The sequence below is a fragment of the Sturnira hondurensis genome, unplaced genomic scaffold (assembly GCF_014824575.4).
Source record: "Sturnira hondurensis isolate 20B ecotype Veracruz unplaced genomic scaffold, ASM1482457v3 Scaffold0004136, whole genome shotgun sequence".
In the NCBI taxonomy this organism is placed as follows: Eukaryota; Metazoa; Chordata; class Mammalia; order Chiroptera; family Phyllostomidae; genus Sturnira; species Sturnira hondurensis.
In genome coordinates, this window is record NW_028076767.1 from 25,374,885 (window position 1) to 25,394,896 (window position 20,012).

General features: G+C 45.6%; 1 protein-coding gene across 4 annotated transcripts in view; it reads right to left on the reverse strand.

Annotated features, from left to right (window-relative positions):
* The window catches only part of ZHX3 (zinc fingers and homeoboxes 3), a 101,371-nt gene extending 82,368 nt beyond the window's left edge, over positions 1 to 19,003 (reverse strand). For 2 of the 4 annotated variants that reach the window (XM_037044075.1, XM_037044072.1), the window contains exon 1: positions 18,537 to 19,003. The gene's annotated coding sequence lies outside the window, so the exon portion shown is untranslated. Of the gene's footprint in view, positions 1 to 17,828; positions 18,052 to 18,116; positions 18,248 to 18,536 lie in introns of those variants that run through there. The other 2 variants (XM_037044074.1, XM_037044073.1) reach the window with 2 other exon arrangements.
* Positions 19,004 to 20,012: the final 1,009 nt, after the last annotated feature.

The window sequence follows — 20,012 nt, forward strand, 5'->3', positions numbered from 1 at the left end:
CCAACAGCTCCCATCCTAGGTCTGGTGCCTAAAAGCCTCTCAGGCAATTCTCCACTCTTTCTCTTCCCCCACTCTGTTGGCTGGACACTGACACCCAGGGCAACATTGGAAGCCGTGGTTTGAAGATGGCACAGCGCCACCAGCTGAATCCCTCCCACCCTCACTGATGACTGGATTTGAAGTACGCTGCTGTTTTAAGCCACTGGGATTTTCAGCAGGAAAAGCTAAAGGAGTTCATCAATACCAAACCAGTATTACATGAAATGTTAAAGGAGGGTAGGGGGGAGGGGGAGGAGGGGAAGAAAAGAAGAAAACAGAATTATCAAAAATATTAGCAACAAAATGGCAATAATTACGTATCTATCAACACTTGATCTGGACCACAAAAGGAACGAACAGAACTGAAACATTTTCATAGATGCAGAGAACATTTTGACAACTGCCATATGGGAGGGGGTTGGGTGAAGAAGGTGAGAGGGCTAATAAGTAAAACTGGTAGTTACAGAACAGTCCTGTAAAGCACATGATGTAAAGCACAGCATGGGGAATACAGTCAACAATGTTCTAGTAACTACGTGTGTGTCAGACGGGTGCGAGGTTGATCCAGGTGATCACTTAGTAAGTCGTGTCTAATCACTGGGGTGTACGCCTGAAACGAATATAATAATGTATGCAACTATAATTAAAAAACAAAAAAATGATAAATGGGACCGTCGAGATCCTCTGTAACTAACTACTCTCTTTATGAAGAAACTAAAAATAAAAAGGTTAAAAAATAAAAGATTTCAGCAGGGTTTATCAGTTATAGAAGACAGGCTGAATTTAGATTTCTGGAGCGAGGGGGAGGACTCTAGTGGTAAAGAAGAAAGTTCGCATGAAAGCCTGGAGCTAGGATTACTCATGGCTCATGACACCAGCTCCATTTATATACTTATCACTTTCAAAGTACTCTAAAATATATCTTCTCATCAGTCACAACCATCATCGGCATCGATTCTGTTATAATTAACAGTTTACAAATGAAAAAAAGAAACAGACAGAGAAGTTAAGGTATGTCCAAGGTCCCATAGCTTAGAAATGGAGGCGGCAAGACTGGACCTCAGCTCTCCTGGCTCGAGGTCCAATGGCATTCTCACCACAGCCTCCAGTCTCTCAAAGCCACGTTCTAGTGCTACAGCAGAGACAGCCTTGGCTGAAGCACAAGGGCGCTGGAAACAAAGAAGATGGGGAGTCTAACAGAATCAGCTGAAGGCAGATCACGGAGGACTTCATAAACATCAGACTGGGGAGTATAACTTACGCTCCGCAGACAATGAGAACAATCATCGGCCTCCACTTTCGAGCCCCACAGCAGTAATTTTACACCGACTTCTGTCTTCAAAGACCTGACTGCACCATCTCCTCTTGGCTATCAGTTGTTGCCAAAGGTTCACTTCGCAAAGAAAATAGAAGCTTTTGTGATGGCAAATTTTCCAGAACCCTACTTTCTATAAACATTGCTCTTTCCCCAAATAGCTTCTTCTTGCCACGCCAAGTGAAAGAGGCATCCCTCCTCTGCCCATGTTACTGGCCATCCCCTGGGCACGTCCTCCCTCCATGGAGGACACCTAGATCAATCACTGTCCTTTTTCTCCCTTGAGTCTCTGCCTCCTTCCTTTCTTCCAGCCCCATCTCTTCAGCCTCTGACGTGCTGTAGTCACACAGTCCCTTTTGTCCTAAAAGTCATCCCTTCCTCAGGAATCCCCAGCCCCACTCATCCCACTTCATAACGGAACTCCTTCAAGAAACAGCAGCAGCAAACACGTGTTTGCACGTCATCGCCGTGGGCTCTCTATTCCACCCTCTGGGATGTACCACGACACTGAAATCGTGACCTCTAACACCACCACCGAGGAGCTTAAGTTCAATGGGCATAAACCAACATTTCAACCTTTTCGTGGCTGCACTCTTTCCTTCCCGAGGTCCTCTCCTGCCTCGACTTCTAAGACCCACTCTCTCCTGATCTTCCTATGTCTACTCCTTTTTGGTTTCCTATTGGCCTCTCTCCCCCCACCTCTCCCCTTAATGTTAGTGTTTCCTGTGGTTCCATCTGGATACCTCCTCTTACCTTACATACTCTATCCTCTGTTTCAAATCACCCACAAAAAACAGCTTCAACTGACAGCTACACACTGGAGACTTGAAAACTTACATATCCGCAGTCCAGACCACTCACGTGAGCTCCCCATTCCCGGGCTACATTTGGTTGCCAGTAAGCATTTCCATGTGGATTCCACGGCATTGCAAACTCAACATGGGGAAAATCACCTAAGCAGATTGCTTACCATGTTTGTTTCCCTTCGTTCTGCATTGAGTATGAGAGCATTTGTTGAGTACTATCAGCCGGGGTTCTGCAGGGAAACAGGGCCAGTGGGATATGTGTGTGCAGGTGGGTGTGTGTGCGTGCATGTGTGCACACACAAATGAAATTTAAGAATCTCACTTTAAGGAATTGAAATGGGACATCATTATGTCCCCCACATAATGATGAGGCACTGGCAAGTCTGAAATCTATAGGAAGGCTAGCAGGCTGAAAACTCAGGCAAGAATTTGACGTTGGGGTCTTGAGCTCATACACTACCCAAAAGGACACTCCGGAGACAGGGTCTGGCCCTCTCACCGCTATCTCCCCAGCAGCCTACAAAATGCCTGACACACAGCAGAAGTTCAAATATTAGACAACGGCCAGCCAGGTAGGAAGTGAAATGCTATTAAGCGAGAATGAAACAAAAGGCTGTGGAAGGCACTGAGTCATGACGGGGAAGAACTGGGAAACTTGAACAAGGGATCTACACCCAGCCCCAGCCCCGCCGTGGCGTGCCTTTGCCAGAATGACCTGGTCACTACAACTCTGCCTGAAGGAGGACCACCGCTTAGCTAGAGGCACATCCATTCCAATACTTCCTCTGAATGTCTTACCAACCCTGTGAGGGTGGCGTGGTAAAGAGAAGGCCACAAAAGCTTACCCATAAAAGGTTTTATGAGTAAACTGAGGCTCAAAAAGACTCAAGGGTCTTGTCTAGGTTGCTAGAGAAAATATCTACAATGAAAGGTCCTAGTTCCTCAGTGATATGCCCATGAGAGAGACCATAAAATAACAGATGGTCAGAACCACAAGGGAAGCATGAAATAAACTCAAAGCTCCTTATGCACCTAAATCTACAAAAACTAAAGATATCTTCTACTATTTACAAGGATACTTTTTAAATTATGGTTCAGATCATTTTTTGTCTTACTGCACTATAATTCCAGGTACATATTAGATTATTAGCATGACCATATATCCACTATTATAGCAATAAATTTCTGGTTATAAAATAAATATCTAGAAGCATTTTTCTGAAATAATGCCAATATGTATTAAATCTATAGTTCTTTTTTAAAAATTTTATTTATTTATTAGAGGGGAAGGGAAAGACAGGAGAGAAACATCAATGTATGGTTGCCTCTTGTGCGTCCCCTGCTGGGAACTGGCCTGCAACCCAGGCATGTGCCCTGACTGGGAATCGAACCGCGATTGTCTGGTTCACAGGCCCATGCTCAATCCACTGAGCTACACCAGCCAGGGCTAAATCTATAGTTCCTTAGGGATGACTAAGTAGCCTACATTAACCAAGCCACCCCAAAACAGCAGGTTGTCTTATTTATTAGTAAACATTAGAACTAGTGAAAATTAAAATATTTAGGCCAAGTATTGCATTTGGTGATTCTCTGAAGCCATGAAGTACTAGAAACCCCCATTAGCTATTCCCGTTAAACAAGGCAAGGCTGATTACCCTCACATACATTTGCATCTATAGTAACTTGACCCTTTAAAAGCTCTTTCTATGTAGTGTCCTTTCAGTATTATAAAACTCGTATAAATCTTTTTAAAAGGTGTTTTATCCCAGTTGACAGAAAATAGAGGTAAATGCTTGAGGTCATGTAATGGATAAAAGGCAAAAGCAGGACCAGAAGCCAGGCCTTTCTGCCCCCTGGATGACAGCTATGCTATGAATCCATCATGGCCCCTGGCCGTGGGGCCACCAGACAGTAAGTGGCATGAGGCCAGAGAGACCATGTCTAACTAACCCCCAGTGGAGTCTAGCACAGCACCGGACACATACTAGGCACACGGTAAGTCACTATTGGTGAGAACCTGAATTCGTTTTCTTAGAGCTGCTTTAGTCACCTGTGTGGTAAAATGGGCCACACAGCTTTGCCAAATATGCTGGATTAAAAATGCTGTTGGCATGACCAGGACACAGAAGGAAAAACACTGTCTTTCAAACCCATATGTGATGATTCCCAAGAAAATCAGAATTCTGAGCCACAGCCCCATTTTAGCACAACGTGTACAGGTGACGTGGTTTCAGCTTCCTGGAAAAGTAAGTATTGAACTGATGGGGCAAATGGAAAATTGAAAATAGAAGCTTGCTCTGGCCAGGTGGCTCAGTTGGTTGGAGCAACGTCTCATGCACTGAAAAGGTTGTGGGTTCGATCCCTGGTCAAGACAAACACACAGGTTTCAGGTTGAATTCCCCATCCCCAGTCAGAGCATGTAGGAGAGGGCATGTAGAAATTAATCTATGTTTCTCTCAGTCTCTCTCTCTCTCTCTCTCTCTTTCTCTTTCCCTCCTCTCTCACTCTCACTGCAATCAATCAACATATCCTCAGGTGAGAAGGAAGGGTGGGAGGGAGGGAGGGAGGGAGGAGAAAGGAAAAGAAAGGAAAATAGAGCCTTAGCAGGGGAAAGGAAAAATCGCCAGATTTCAGGCATAACAACTATTTGCAAAACTGGCAAACTGCGCAATGGTCCAGCTGTAGCTAACTTACCATGGCAAGAAATGGGATTGCTAAAGGAGGATTCACCCAGAGGGGCATGCGTCAGCGAGAGAGAAACGGCTCTGTGGTAAGGAGACACAGCTTTGAGGCAGGACAAGCCCAGAGACAAGGCGCACAGAGGCTTAGAGAGGCAGGAAGAGAAAGACCAGGCAGGGCTTCACTGCCTGGCTGTGAACCTCTCTTGCTTAGCTAGAGTGAGGGAGACCAAGGAGGAGCTGGCTCCCATCCCTACTGCTCCAGCCCACAGTGCTCTCCCATTCTCACTGCCAACCATCGCTGAGAAAGACATTCAGAAGTGAGATGGTGAGGGTTCAAGAGGCCTCCTGCCCGGCAGGCTCCTCCTCTCCTACGAAGGCCTCACCATCGTCACTCAGAGCTCCATCTTCCCGCAAATCATAAACCACGGATCGAAACACGTGCCTTCCATCATCATGCTGATTTTCTATTTGCCACCACTTGAGACATTCACTATGATCCCAAATTATTTTTAAGGACTTTCATAAAAGCTCTTCTCCACCATACTTTCCTTATTATTCCATATAGTAATTACAAAGACAAGTTATCAAAATAATTGAGAAATGAGGCATTCTAGATGAGTGAAAATGAATTCATTAAGCACCAAAATATTTCTGTCTTAATAAAATAAAGGATGCCTTAGTAAACAGAGAATATCAAATATAATCATTCAATATTCTATCCAGCCTTCAGGATGCAATCTCATTACAAACGCTCCTACTGAAAGCACCCGCTGATCCCGTCACCACTTCCACCCACCACGAGAAATAACCTCTTTTGTCTGGGATCCCACATTTGGCTGTACCTGCTTTGTAGCACACAGCATGCTCTGCCTGAGGTTAGAGAGTTAAATGGACCTTGTCAAACTTTCAAAAAATAAGTTCCTTGAGACCAGGGACCTTCTTTTTTAACCCTAAGGGGCCTAGTTCCCAGCAGGCACATGAACACTTCACAAAAGGAATACTCTAAAGTGATTCGAACATTATAAAGAACACTGCAATAAAGCAAAACCTTCCAGGGTTCCTGAGCTCTGTAGGGTAGGAAAGTGTGGCATCAGAGAACGTGTTACTATCATTAAAATACTCATTGGCCTCTGGTTCAGTATTTCCCAGCTTTAGAAGAAAATGTTTTTCTAACAGGGGAAAATATTCTGAATTCCAATTAAAAAATAGAATTACTTTTTAAAACTCTCAACTTGCAAACTGAAAGTTCTGGTTGAGTCGGCACTGCTGAACCTGCGCGGCCACATTTCCTAGGTCTCAAGATGGGCGTTCAAGGGGCTCCCTGCACTTCTCGGGGGAGATGAGTCGGCGAGTGGAAGGATGCGGTAAGTGACAGGAATATGACCGAGACGCCACGCCATGTTTGGCGCCCCAATTCACCAGTTTGAGAGCCAGGCTCCACGGGGCCAGCAGTGCTCAGAGGAAATTAGAAATGGAACACATGCTGGAGGCAAATCAAGTTTTAGGCTCAAGGTCCACAGCAACCACTTCTAGCTGGGCTGACAACATTCTTTTCCCAAAGCTTTACTTAGTGTTTGGTGGAACACTGCACCTCAAACTCAGACCCTCCCACTGGCAATAGGGGATTCTAATTGGTCGGCTGAGAAGGGCTAACTCCCAGCTTCCCTCCCCAGCAGCTACTGTTTTGCAGGATTCCTCTTCCTTGTCATGCAAAGCAACAAGTTTCTTGGTGAAAATGGAGATTGGGAGGGTAGCGCTACTGGTATCATGACACTGAGTATCTAATCACATCCATGGCCCTATGGGAAAACTGCTTGTCTTTGGTTTGTCATTGAGTAATATGTTTTTTAATAAAGATAATTTTCAAAGTTTATTTGAAAATCCATAATTATAATGGAAATTTTAACATATTTTTCTCAGGAAATGAACAACAATATTTGTTGGCATACAACAGCTTAGAAACAGTTAATAAATTTTTTATTAAACACCTAGAGAGGTGTTCATTTGGTCAACAAGAAAAAACACCCCACATACTTTTAATCACGATCAAACGTAATTCAACACAAAACAAGGGATTACATTCAGCTATAAGTAACAGGAAACACCCACCGCCTTCCCTACAGAAGGAAGGTCTAGGTCAAGGCGGCCACTGCACTTGCAGCGGAGAAGTCCTCCTCTCTCACTGCCTCACTGCAGATGGCATGGCCAATCAGGAAAGCACTCACTCGCTCTGCTGAGTGCATAAGATGTTTCCTATTCAAATGAGACCTTACTTAGACACAATCTAGAGAAGAGAGGATTCAGATACAAGCATGAAAGTCTGAATCAGGTTCCTGGTGGACACAAGAGGGCTTGCAGAAAAACCCAAACTCTGATGGGTTTTAATGTGGATCTTGTGAAAAAAACAATGTAAAGTGACAATATCAGATACTTGGTGGTGATTTCAATTGGAAGGTCAAAGAATACAGATTATAGGTTGGAAGATGGCGTTCCCACAGCCACTGTGTATGTATGTGTCTGTCTGTCTGTCTGTATTGTACAACGGCTCCAAAATCTGACTAATGCCTTCTTCATTTTTGCCTTCCAACCTCACGCAAGGGTGGCTATTTGTGAATTCTAACCTGGAAGCACAGTGAAGGTGGATGTTGGAAAATCAAGTTCCTAACATTATCCCCAGGGGAGAATGTCTCCAACTCTAGATTTTGCTCACCTATCACAGATCCCTCATCTCAAATCAAAATTTATTCACCAAATACCAGCAAAAAAAAAAAGACAAAAAGCCAAGGGCCCAAAATTAAATTGTTTTGTACGAAACTATATCCTTTCATAAACTTGCCATACATAGAATTTATTCCAATTATTTATTAGTATGGGAAACAGAAAAAGGTTCCTATTCTCAATCCCCAAAAAGGAGCTGTCAGAGGGGAAGGCAGAATATACATAATGGACGAGGGACATGAAGGACCGTCACAAATACTAAACAGTCCTTTTTCAGTGGCCCCTTAACACAGAATAAAGCATTATAAAGAGATACCTAACCTAACTGCGTAGAAAAATACACTTCAATGCACCTATAAATCTAACCAGCTTCAAAGTGGAGAGAAAATATTAAGTATTTTAAGGGAAAAGCACTACCTATTAATCTATGTACTATTGTTGAAAGAAAATTCTCCAAATTATCTCACATGAATAGTCACTCGTGAAATTGGTAGAATTTCCCAGCCCAGTGATGTGCTCCTACACAGAGATTCAATACACACAATGTATTCACAGCATCAATAAGAACTTCCATGTTGCAAGTTCTCTGTCACATTGCACATGGCTTAATTTCTATCAGGCTTTCTCCTGTTACTTACATTTCTATTTCTTTTCCATGGGCGTCTTCGCAAATAATGGTGTGTGTGCCAAATGAAGTCTTTCTCACACTGTTTACATTCGAGAGGTTTTACCCAGCAAGTCCTTTGCTGTGTCGGAAAGGAACTAGGGGACCTGAAGCCTTTCCCAAACTCTGCGATTCCATAAGGCTTCCCTCCAGAAGACATTGCTACATGTCTTCAAAAATCTGTGTGACAAATGAAGGCTTTTCCACATTCCTTAGGTTCACAGGGTTCCTCTCCAGTGAGTCCTTTCCTGTTTGTAAGGCACTGAGACCTCAGTAGGCTTTACCAGTGTTTGCATACAAACGGTTGGTCTCCAGTGAGATTTCTTACACGGTTTTGGAGAGAACTGAGACAACTAAACGCTTCACCACATCGCTCACATACGCAGGGGACGTGAGGATTCTCTCCCCAGCTTCAGCTGTGTCTTTGAGGACCTGTGATCTCGGTTGGCTTCAGCACATCACCTACCCCCACGGGTCTCCTCTCCAGTGTGAGTCCCTCTGCGTCTTTGCCTGACACTCTGATGTCTCCAAGGCTGTCCCCCACAGCTCACATTCCTGGGGTTTCTGCCTGGGGGGTTCTCCTGTGTTTGAAACCTCTAATAACACCTCAAGGCTTTCCCACACACCTTATTTTTACAGGGCTTCTCTCCGGGGAATTTTCTTTCATATCTTCAAAAATGACGAGAACAGATGAAGGCTTTTCCACACTCCTTACACGCACAGGGCTTCTCTCCAGTGCGGCTTCTTCCACGTTTTTGGAAACCTAGATGCAACTCAAAGTTTCAGCACCATCACTTACATTACAGGGTATCTCACCTGCGTGAGTTTGGTGTGTTTGTAAGGCATTCTGATATATGTAGGTTTCACCACACTGTTTACATTCACAGTGAACTTACACTCACTGCACTGTGAGTTCTTGCATGTGCTCACAGAAAACTGAGGCAACTTTATCACATTTTTTACATTCACAGGGTTTGTCTCCTGTGGGAGTCCTTTTGCGTGTTTGAAAGTTTGACGGCATCTACAGGCTTCCATATTGCTCACATGAATTGAGTTTCTCTCCATGGGTGTTCTCCCAGTATCTGCAGGGACGGTGAAAAACTAAAGGTTTCACCATATTCTTTACACTCACAGGTTTTCTATCATGACCTCTTTCATGTTTTTCAAAACCATTGGAGAAAACTGAAAGCTCTTCCAGATACATTACATATATATGGCTTCTCTCCATGATTCTGATACTCGTTTGGCTTGTGTCCAGTTTGACATCAATGTGCATATTATGAGATGAATAATGAATAAAGACTTACACACACACACGCACATGCACATGTACACAGTATTACAACAGTTTTACTCCAGGAAGAGTTTTCTTGTTCAGAGAGATTTAGAATAAGGCTGATGTTTTCTTCACACCAACTACCCTCTTTCCCACCACACATTCTATCTACCATATGACTTCATTTCCAGATTTCCCAGGTCTCCCAGAGTCCTTCCTACAGAGGTCACAACGAGAGAGAAGCTGCAACAACAGCCCCGAGGGCCTCGAAGGGCAGGCAACATGCCCTGAACTGAGCTCAGCTGGAGAGAGAAGGGAGTAAATGGTTCTTTAAATCAGTATCTTCTGAGACAGAATTGCATCACATGTATTAATTTTATGGATAACTGAAGCAACAGAACATGCAATCTTATGATGAAAAGAATGCATTACTTTCCTCTGAACTAACTAAATCACAATCTGACCTATTCTTGTTGAACGAGACAACAATGATGATTAATTACTATATTCAGAGACCACTGAGGCTAACAAGACTGCTATACTTTGAATTACTTTGTATAGCATTTCCACCTCTTTCATCACCAGCTAGCTGTCTCTTCTTGCTTTTGTCAGTGTGCTTGCCCATAAGGGAGGGTCCCTCGATTCATAGCTTCTGATATCAGAGAGACCTAGAGAGGCAGTTTGCTAAGGGTCACAGACTGAGGCTCATCCCCATGTCTTAAGCTTTGGACCCAGGCAGTTGGCTTCCAGACCCCATGTTTTCATCCACTACAGCTGAACTTCTGAAGGTGCTTAATTATAAAGATCTACCAGCTGTGTACATTGAGGGGAGGGGGTAAAATAGACATTCTCAGTCCCCTCTCCTAGAAATCTAATTCAGTGGGCCTGGGATGGAGCCTTGGAATCTGTATTTTTAACATACACCCTCAAATTATTTTCATGACCAAGTTTAATCAATACTAAAAGCCATCAGTGCTGCCCATTGGGGTAAGGATTCCTTTAAAAGCAAAACAACCCTGGGCCAAAGCTGATTCCTTCCAGGGAGACCCTGTAATCAATCAAGCTTCCAGGTCGCTGCCCTCCCGTTGCCCTCAGGCAAAATCCCGACCTGCTGAGACTCTTGCAGGCTGGCCATGACACTTCTCATTGCTAGCACTTCATTCACTGAAAACCCAGCACACCTTCCTTCTCTCCACCCCAAGTGTCCTGGCATCCTTCTGAGGGTTTCTCTGACCACATGCTTGACCCAAACTCTCTAGCTCTCAATGATTTATTCTCCTTGATTTCACTGATCTTCAGTGAGTTCATTCACTTCGGCCATTCGTGTCAGTGGCAAAACCCAGGAGCCTGTCATGTCCAGTAATTACTGCTCCCACTCTGAAATCTTCCACTCACGTGTTCCTTCCCAACCACAACCTCCATTACTCTAACACTGCAATATACCCATTCCTCGACTTCATCAACACCTCTGGTCCTCTTCTCCTCCCCACCCAGCCTAGACACTGTTACCTATCATGTTAATCACTCCCCGGCCAATACCCTCAGTTCCTCGGCTCTACTGTCCCGCTGCTCACCCCTGCAAATCCGAATGCTAGCTTAATCCAACTATACATCTTGCTTGCTCCTAAAATCAGGCAGTTGCCTGCTACCAGTGTCCCGATTAATCCACGGTCTCCTACCTCAACAGAGCACTACATACTGCCTGGAGGTCATGGACATTGCCCCAAGGTCACTCTTCTTCCTGACCTCAATTATATGTCAAATCTCCTTGTTTTTCCTCTGGCCTCGTCCCACTTTTAGCAGAAAACCTCACCCTGTTTCACAAAGTTAATGGAAGCGACCAGTCTGCTCTGCTTACAAGCCCAGAAAATACAGCTGCGTCCACGTACCCCATTGTAAGGTCTGTGGAGCCCACTGCATCTATACCAGGCCGACTGTTTGTCTGGGTGCAGGAAGGAAGCTCCTGGTGGTACTCCTTGCTGAAGTAGGCAGCAACGGTGATGAGTGCCTTTCTGGCGAAAAGTATAAAACCAACCAGCCTCTCAAAAATGGCCCACTTCTCTAAAGATCTCTCTACCCTGAGACTCTTAAGATGGGAAGGAGTTGAAAAAAAGAAAGAAAAAAGCTGTCTTGCCTGCAGGTAGTTAACAAGTTTAAATCCAAACAGAAAGTTGCTATACAACAATAATTATAAATCCCAAGCCAAATACCCAATTCCTTAATAGTTTTTAAAAATTCAAAACCAGAGTCAGTGAAACAAATACCATTATGATCTGTTTTTCACTCTTACCAAAACTCGAATTTGTTGATGGAACTACAAGTCTTTTCCTGGGGCCTTTTCCCCCCTCCCTATAATATTAAGCTAATATTGATTTGTGTGTGTGTGTGTCTGTGTTGTCTGTGTATAATTATGTTCCTCACAGTGACCCTGTGAGATAAGAACTGTTATTTTTCTCCATTTACAGCTGAAAAAACAGACCTAGACATGTTAAGTAATTTGCCCAAGGGCTTACAGCTAAAAGTGGCAAAGGTGAAATTAAAACAGAGTCTGAACATAAATCAATCTATGTGCTTTGACATAGTGGTTATTATCAGAAACTTCCCAGGAAATACAAAATCCAAACCCAAGCATTCCGATTTTTCATACTCCAATACATGCTTAGAAATAAAAACCCGAGGAATCATAAATATTAATATTATTGCACATTTCACACTCATGCATTCCTACAGGTACATCAGAAGGCAGTAATGCACAAGAGGGACCTTTCTACAGTCACACCATGTAGATTCCAATCTTAGCTCCAACACTTCCTTAGCTGTTTAACTTTAAAGGTCACTTAACTTTTGTGGCTGGTGTGGTTCACTGGATTGAGTGCTGGCCTGTAAACCAAAAGGTCGCCAGTTTGATTCCCAGTCAGGGTACATGCCTTGGGTTGCAGGCCAGGTCTCTAGTAGGGGGAGTGCAAAAGGCAAACCACACATTGATGTTTCTTTCCCTGTCTTTCTTCCTCCCTTCCCCTCTCTCTAAAAACACATGAGTAAAATCTTTTTAAAAAACATAAAATTAAAAATAAATAAATAAAACTTACTTAACTTCTCTAAGCTCAATTTTCTCACCTAAAAATAGAAATCATATAATAACTATCACCACCTTAGTGAAGGGCTCTCTCAGATATTTATTTGTTTATTTTTAAATATTTCTCTTTCTTTTCCTTTTGTTTATATTTTTCTTTTAAAGTTTTTTATTCTCCCCAATATTTCTCTTTCTTTTCCTTTTGTTTATATTTTTCTTTTAAAGTTTTTTATTCTCCCCAATATTTAGAGATGTGTGTGAACACACTTAGCAATGGACCTGGCGCAAAGTGAGTCTCAAAACGCCCTGGCCGGGTGGCTCAGGTGGTTGGAGCGCTGTCTCACACACCAAAAGGTTGTGGGTTTGATCTGCCCTGCCCCCTTCCCTGCTGGGGCTTGTGCAGGAAGCAACCCATCAATGTTTCTCTCTCACATTCTCTTTTTCTCTTCCCCTTCCTCTCTAAAATCAATAAAAACACATCCTTGGGTGAGAATTTTTTTAAAGAGTCAGTCTCAAAACAAGTTAGCTGTTATAATAATAATTATTCAAAATGCACCAAGGCCCTACATCTATTGGAATGTAAGAGAGTACTAGGTACCGGGACTGCACAATAAACAGGACAAGGTTTCCCTGCCTTTGTAGATCCTGCCGTCTACTGGGGGTGTAGACAATAAAGAATACAAACGGGAAGAAGAATATAAATGAAATACTTGGAATGCTGGCTAAGCAGGGAATTTACATGTACTGTAGAAGGGCTGAACAGGACGGCCTCTCTGCGGAGTATTTTGGCAGAGACAGATATTTGAGAAGGATCCTTCTGTGAGAAGAACGCAGCAGGGGGCTGGCGGGCAGAGAGAAGGTCTAGAGGGGGCACTTGGCGTGTCTGAGGAACCGATGGGGCTCCAACCTGACAGAAGCATGGCGAGCAAGGGCAGGAGGTTGGAGAGGACGACAAGAGCTGGGCACCTCAGGGTAAGAAGTGCCAACAGGGGCTAAGTGCAGCGGGAAGCCACTAAGCAGGGGGCTGACGTGACCTGGTTTGCGTTTTTGGTAGGGTCTCTCTGGCTGTACAGGGGAGAATGGGTTAGGAGAGGGCAGTGGAAGCTAGGCATCGTCATAAAAGGTGGGGCAGTCGTCCAGCTGAGGATGGTGGGTGCAGTAGGAGTGGGGAGGGAGTGGAGGATCTCTGGTGCTCCGGCAGGTAGCCCAACAGGCCACACTGAAGGACTGAACGTGGGGTGAAGAACCAGGAAAAATCAAAGATGGCTTTGAGGTGTCTGGCCTGAACAAAGAGTAAGTAGTAGTGACAATAAGACAGTGAAGGCTGGAGGAGAGGGGAGGGAGGGTCAGAAATGAGAATACTGATTTGGAAGTGGTCGGTTTTGGATCTGTGGACTTGGAGATCACGGTGAGGCAAGTAAGTCAAGGTAACGGGGGCTGTGGTTGAAAACGCGAGTCCGGAACCAGAAAAAGGCCCAGGCGGGAGGTGGAACTGAGGGGGTCATCTGTATGCAGAGGATATTAAAGTCCTGGGAATAAATGAGATCATTTAGGGAGAGAATGGGATGAGAGAAGGGAGGTAATCAAATGACAGAAGGCGCAATAAAATCACTGGGTAATCTAAAACTGAACTGTACAAAACATACAGAAGTGCTCCAAACACGTCCCCAACAAATGCCTGTAAAACTAAAACCAAATTCTTAACACGTTCCCTTCAGGCCTTTAAAAGAATAAAAATTTCATTTAGGATTTTTTCCACAAGTTCTTGTATATTTGGGTCATAAGAAAAATAATCTAGCCCTGGCTGGTGTGGCTCAGTGGATTGAGTGCTGGCCCTGCACTAAAGGGTCGCTCGTTCAATTCCCAGTCAGGGCACATGCCTGGGTTGTGGGCCAGGTCCCCCAGCAAGGAGGGGACTTGCAAGAAGCAACCGCATGTTGATGTTTCTCTCCCTCTCTTTCTCCCTCCCTTCCCTTCTCCCTAAAATAAATAAACAAAATCATAAGAAAAAAAAAGAAAAGAAAAATAACCTGGCCCTGACTGGTGTGGACTTAGTTGGGTGTTGTCCCACAGAGCACAAGGTTGCCAGTTCAATGCCCAGTCAGGGCACATGCCTGGGTTGTGGGTTAGGTCCTCAAGTAGGGGTGCCTAGGGGAGGCAGCTAACTGATTGATGTTTCTCTCTCACATTGATGTTTCTCTCCCTTTCTCTCCCTCCTTCCCTCTCTCTAAAAAATTAATCAATAAAATATTTTTAAAGAAAATGTTTTGACCCTGGCTGGTGTAGCTCAATATATTGAACACAGGCCTGCAAACCAAAAGGTTGCCAGTTCTATTCCCAGTCAGGGCACATCCCTGGGTTTCGGGATAGGTCCCCAGTGGGGGGTGTTTGAAAGGCAACCACATATTGATGTTTCTCTCCCTCCCCCTCTCTTTCTCTTTTCCTTCCCCTAGCTCTAAAAATAAATAAATAAAATATTTTTTAAATGTTTTGAAAATAAAAAAAATATGTGACGTTCTCTGTTTGAATTGTTTTCAGAGGGATACTTTTCCTTAAGAGCAAAAGCAAGAATTTTTTTAAAAATGCACTAAAATTACAAGTAACCTATTTGAAATTCAAGGCTTTAAAAAGCTTACTCTCATTCTATGTCCTCTCTGTAAACATTCTACCGTAAGACTCACTTTTTCCCATCCTTATAATAAAAATGCAACGATATGTTTTATTACTGATGTCATTTTGTCCTGAAAGATGAAACTGGTCCTTTCAAACAGTTCAAGAGTCACATGAGAGATGTAAAATGCCCAAGAGATCAAGGACTTATTTTAAAATGTTGAAAAACAAGAACAAAACCTTAAGTATACCTGCTAGCCATCCAAAAACTGATAAGCAAGGAACTGAAAAGGGTAGAATTGCCAGGAAAAAAATATGTAAGTGTAACAGCTACCCCTCAAATGAAAACACATCAAAGCTGTAATTACATCTCTGGGTATCTGTTGACCAAAAAAACTCACTACATTCTTGAGGCTTATACTCTCACTTAAGAACCACCCAACTGAAATCACAGTTACAAACACTAGGGACACTTCATACGTTTCAGGTATTTCCCTTGCGACACGAAGGTTGGTGTGTTAGAAGGAAAGTCAGTAATGTTGACCAAAAATGTTCCTTATCTCAAGTGTGAAGTTAAATCAAGACTAATTCTTTTTTACAATCGAGGCTCACTTTGTAAAATTCTTCTTCCCAGATACGTAAAGGGCAGGGCTATGCTGACTTTTAAGGGATTGTTATCCCAGTTCATGATGTAGCTACATAAAAGCCTAGGAGGCCACCAGGAAGGCCACGTGAATAGGTGGATAATGAACATTCATTCATTTATTCATTCCACAAACACTGATTAAGCACCCAGGATATGTCAGGGCCCTTAGGTCGTTTCAGTGAAAAAGTCTCACATTTCTGGGTTAACAAGAGGAAGAGACAATAAAATAACAAATAACTACATATGTATTTTCCAAGTGGAAGAAAGTGCTATGAAGACAAATGAGGTGGGTTAAGGAGGATTGGAGAATGGAATGTATTTTCCACACAGTAGTCAGAGAAAGGCTGATGGTTATATCTGAGCAGAAACCTCCAGCCAGAATTCTGATGCCCAGGAAGCAGAGTTCCAGGCAAAGGGAACAGCCAGTGTAAGGGCCCTGCAGATTTTAAGGCATAGCAAAGAGATCTGTCCAGCAGGGCTGAAAGCGGGGGCAGGGAGGCAGCCCAGCAGGCAAGGACTCCAGAGTATACAATAAAATGAGAAGCTATTCAGTGCTCTAAGCAGAGGTCTAACTTTTTAAAAAGATCGCACAGGGAATGTCAGTTCTTACTCATAAAAACAAACCAAACAGATATCTCTCAATCTATTTGTAAGTTAAAAAAAAAAACATAAATAAAGGCCCTGGCTGATGTAGCTCAGTGGATTGCGCACAGGCCTGCGAACCAGAGGATTGCGGTTCGATTCCCAGTCAGGGCACATGCCTGGGTTGCAGGCCAGTTCCCTGCAGGCCAACTCCCAGCAGTGGACGCACAAAAGGCAACCACACATTGATGTTTCTCTCCCTCTTTCCTTCCCCTCTAAAAGTAAATAACTAAATAAAATCTTTAAAAAAAAGAGTTAAAAAAAAGAATAGGTTAATAGTTCTGTTTAAAAAAAAACATAAATAAAACACTCATAGTATGGTTGCCTTTTTTGTAAGAAAAAAATACACATGGGACCAAAAGACTAAAAGGATCGATACCAAACTGGATTACTTATGGTTTGTGGGATTATGAATTTTTTCTTAGGCTTTTCTGCCTTAGACATGAATCACTTTTGTACCTTTTAATGTTATCTTAAGAGGGAGAAAAAAACCCACTCCCACCGTGAGACTGCTTCAGTCTGAAATCTTAAGTATTAAAATCCGAAAAACAAAACCCAGGCGAACATTTCTCCAAAAATTACCCGACTGCCCCTGCACTGTTTGCCCGTCCTGGAGCACTGCACAGATCAAGCGCTGCTCCATGTATCAAGGTCACAAAACCCACTTGGTTAATATGTTTATCATTACATAGTAGCTCTGTCCTCTAAAGCAACTTTGATTACCATCTTTCCGCGGCAGCAACAGAAAGCCCTTTTCATTAATTTCCTAAGACTCTTTGATACTACTTCGCTGCTTCTGGATTTTTCCACTGTATGTCTCTTAGAAACAAATTAAGCCCAAATAAGTTGTTCCAGCTAATGAAGTGCGCTTTTGGTTCTCAACCCCGTGGCTGAGAATTATCCGGCAAAATACCAAATTGCTTTGGGACGCATTTTCTCCTAGTTTTGAAATACTGCAATACTAAGTTACTACAAATAAAGACCATCAAGATAACCACCTAGAAGAACCTGCATATAAATGGAAACTACAGGAATCCTTGTTTAAAGTGAGAATGTGTAGAGGTCTCACGAATAAGTATTCTATGTGTTCACATAACACAGATAAAAACAGAAAGTACTCTGGCCTCCGTCCTCTGCCTAACCGCCCCCCCCCCTCGCCATCACAGAACAGCTTCTCCCAGGGCACAAGCCCAAGGCAATCACTGCTCAGAAATGCAAACCACTCAACTCAAAGTGACTCCAGCTCTCACTCAGGCACCTGAGCACCACATCCCACCGCTCCTCGATCACTTCCAACAAGGTTCTCCCAATGAAAATCCCAAGCCCGGAAGGTTTCACAAGCCCCAAACTCCGCTCACACTCCACTCGCGGGATCCGGGAACCTGGCGCCCTGGTCTTCGTGGCCAAACGAGGGTCCCAGGATTCAGGATCCTACTGTACCCCAACGGGTCGAGTCTGGGTTCACTGGCCTCCCAGAGGCAGGGGCCAGCCCATCTCCGCAGGACAAACGGGCTGGCGGGAGTTGCAGCAAGTGGCTCTGGCCTCCCAGCATCTCCGCCTCACGTCCATCAGGCCGTCCCCCGCGCTCCCCTCCCTGCTCTCGGGCGCACACGCAGCGCCCACCCGGCGCACCCGCGGACACGCACCCTCACACGGCAGGCGGGCATCTGCAGACCCCCACTCGCCCTCCATAACCCCCTGGTTGCTCTTTACACAGCTGTCTGCCTGACAGGAGCTACGGTATCCCCCAGGAGAGAGGGCACCCCACGCCCCCAGGACGCCCTAGACTTGAGCTGGGGGAGGGGGTGATGACAGATGGGCGAGGGGCGGGGCTTCGGGGGGAAGGGGCGGGGCCTCCCAGCATGGGGGTGCTGGCGGCTGACAGAAAGACCCGGGGCAGCCCGGGCGGGAGGGGCCGGCGGGCACTACGGGCAGGGCTGAGGGTCAGGCGTGGCGGGAAGGAGCTCGCGCAGACACAGAGGGCTGACAGGCAGAGAGACGCACAGACACGGGAACTGACACTCGCGGGGAGCACACGGGGCCGGCGGGCCACGGCAGGCGCTCACCTGGCAGCTGCGGCGGCGGCGCCCGCGGCCGGGCCACTCCTGCCTCGCTCCGGGCCTCCCTCCTGGCGGCCGGCCGGCGGGCCGGCGCAGGCCCCGCTGAGGCGGAGGCGACGCCGGCGACGCCGGAGCCGCAGACTGCTGAGCGGCGGGGACGCAGCTGCACCAACCGACTCCCGGCCACTCGGCTGGGCTCGGCTGTACTCGGAGACGCTCGTCTCGGCTCGGCCCCGCTCGTCTCGGTTGGGGGCGTGGTCCGAGGCCCCCGCCCCTGGCGCCCTTGGCTTCTGGTGGGCGGGCCTTTCACGGGGCGCTAGCCCCCTGACGTGGTGTTGAGCGGACCTTGCCCCCGGGCGCATGCGCGGGCTTCGGTCCGCTCTTCCCGGGCTGGCAACCTGGAGAGGGTGGGTGAGAAGGGGCAGGGGCGGATGCTGCGGCCCCAGAGGTTCCCGGCTTTTGTACTCCATATCCTGGTCTTTCCAGAGAAACAGTGAAGAAAGGCCAGGGCAGGTTGCACTTTCAAAAGGATGTGGGCAGGGCAGAGGCTAGAGGCCGTCCCCTCCCCCTCCCCTAGTCCAGCGTCTCCCAACGTGCGTCACCTTGGGAGTAAGCCTTTCTTTTATCCCACCAACTAGCACGTCACTGCAGTTTTGAAACTCTCCTGTTTCCTAAACAGATCATCAACTTCTGATAACTGCTTTCCTTAACATTCAATCTTCAGGCACTTGTGTAACGGCACAGCCAGGAGGGGGGGCACCCAAAAAAAGATTTGGAATGAGGTCCAGAACTCAAGGTTTCCAGGACACATAAGATGTCCTCACCTCTTAGCCTCCCCCCACACAGGTGTCAGTTGGGGAAGGGACAAATGGAGCAGGGCCATTGAGAGCTGTTTTACATAGCAACAGTTTGGCAGCTGTCTGGTCATTTAACATATCTATAGCCTTTAACTGGTTTCATAGATATGTTAAATAGCTGTGGCCATGCTCTGAGGGGGGATGGAAGTGACTTCCACCCAAGACATACTGGGGGGCAGATCCCCCCCCCCCGAGTTACAGCACCTGTGTGAGAGCTTGGAGTTGATTGGCTCCACACCAAGGGGCCACGCTTGCCCAGACTCACTATGGCAGCCCAGTAAAGCTGGGAGGGTATGGGAGTCCTGGCAGGTGTAACTGATTGTAGGAGGAGTCAGAAATGGGGCTGCAAAGGAGGTCTGGCATGGGGATTTAAACGCAGATGCAGCAACATTGGGGAGAGAGCCAGGCAGATTGGGCAGAGTTAGGACCCCCTCTTGCCCAGGTGAAGAAGAAAGCCACGCGATTTTGGTGGAGTGCAGACCCCTGCAGCTTTGGTAGAAGGGGCCCACACGACTTTGGGGTGCTCCCTTTGGCCTCATGGCCTGGGAAGCAAAAGAGACTCTGCCTGGAAAAATGGATACAAAGAACTCTTTGCCAGTAGACCATGAGAAGGTGCCACATGGCT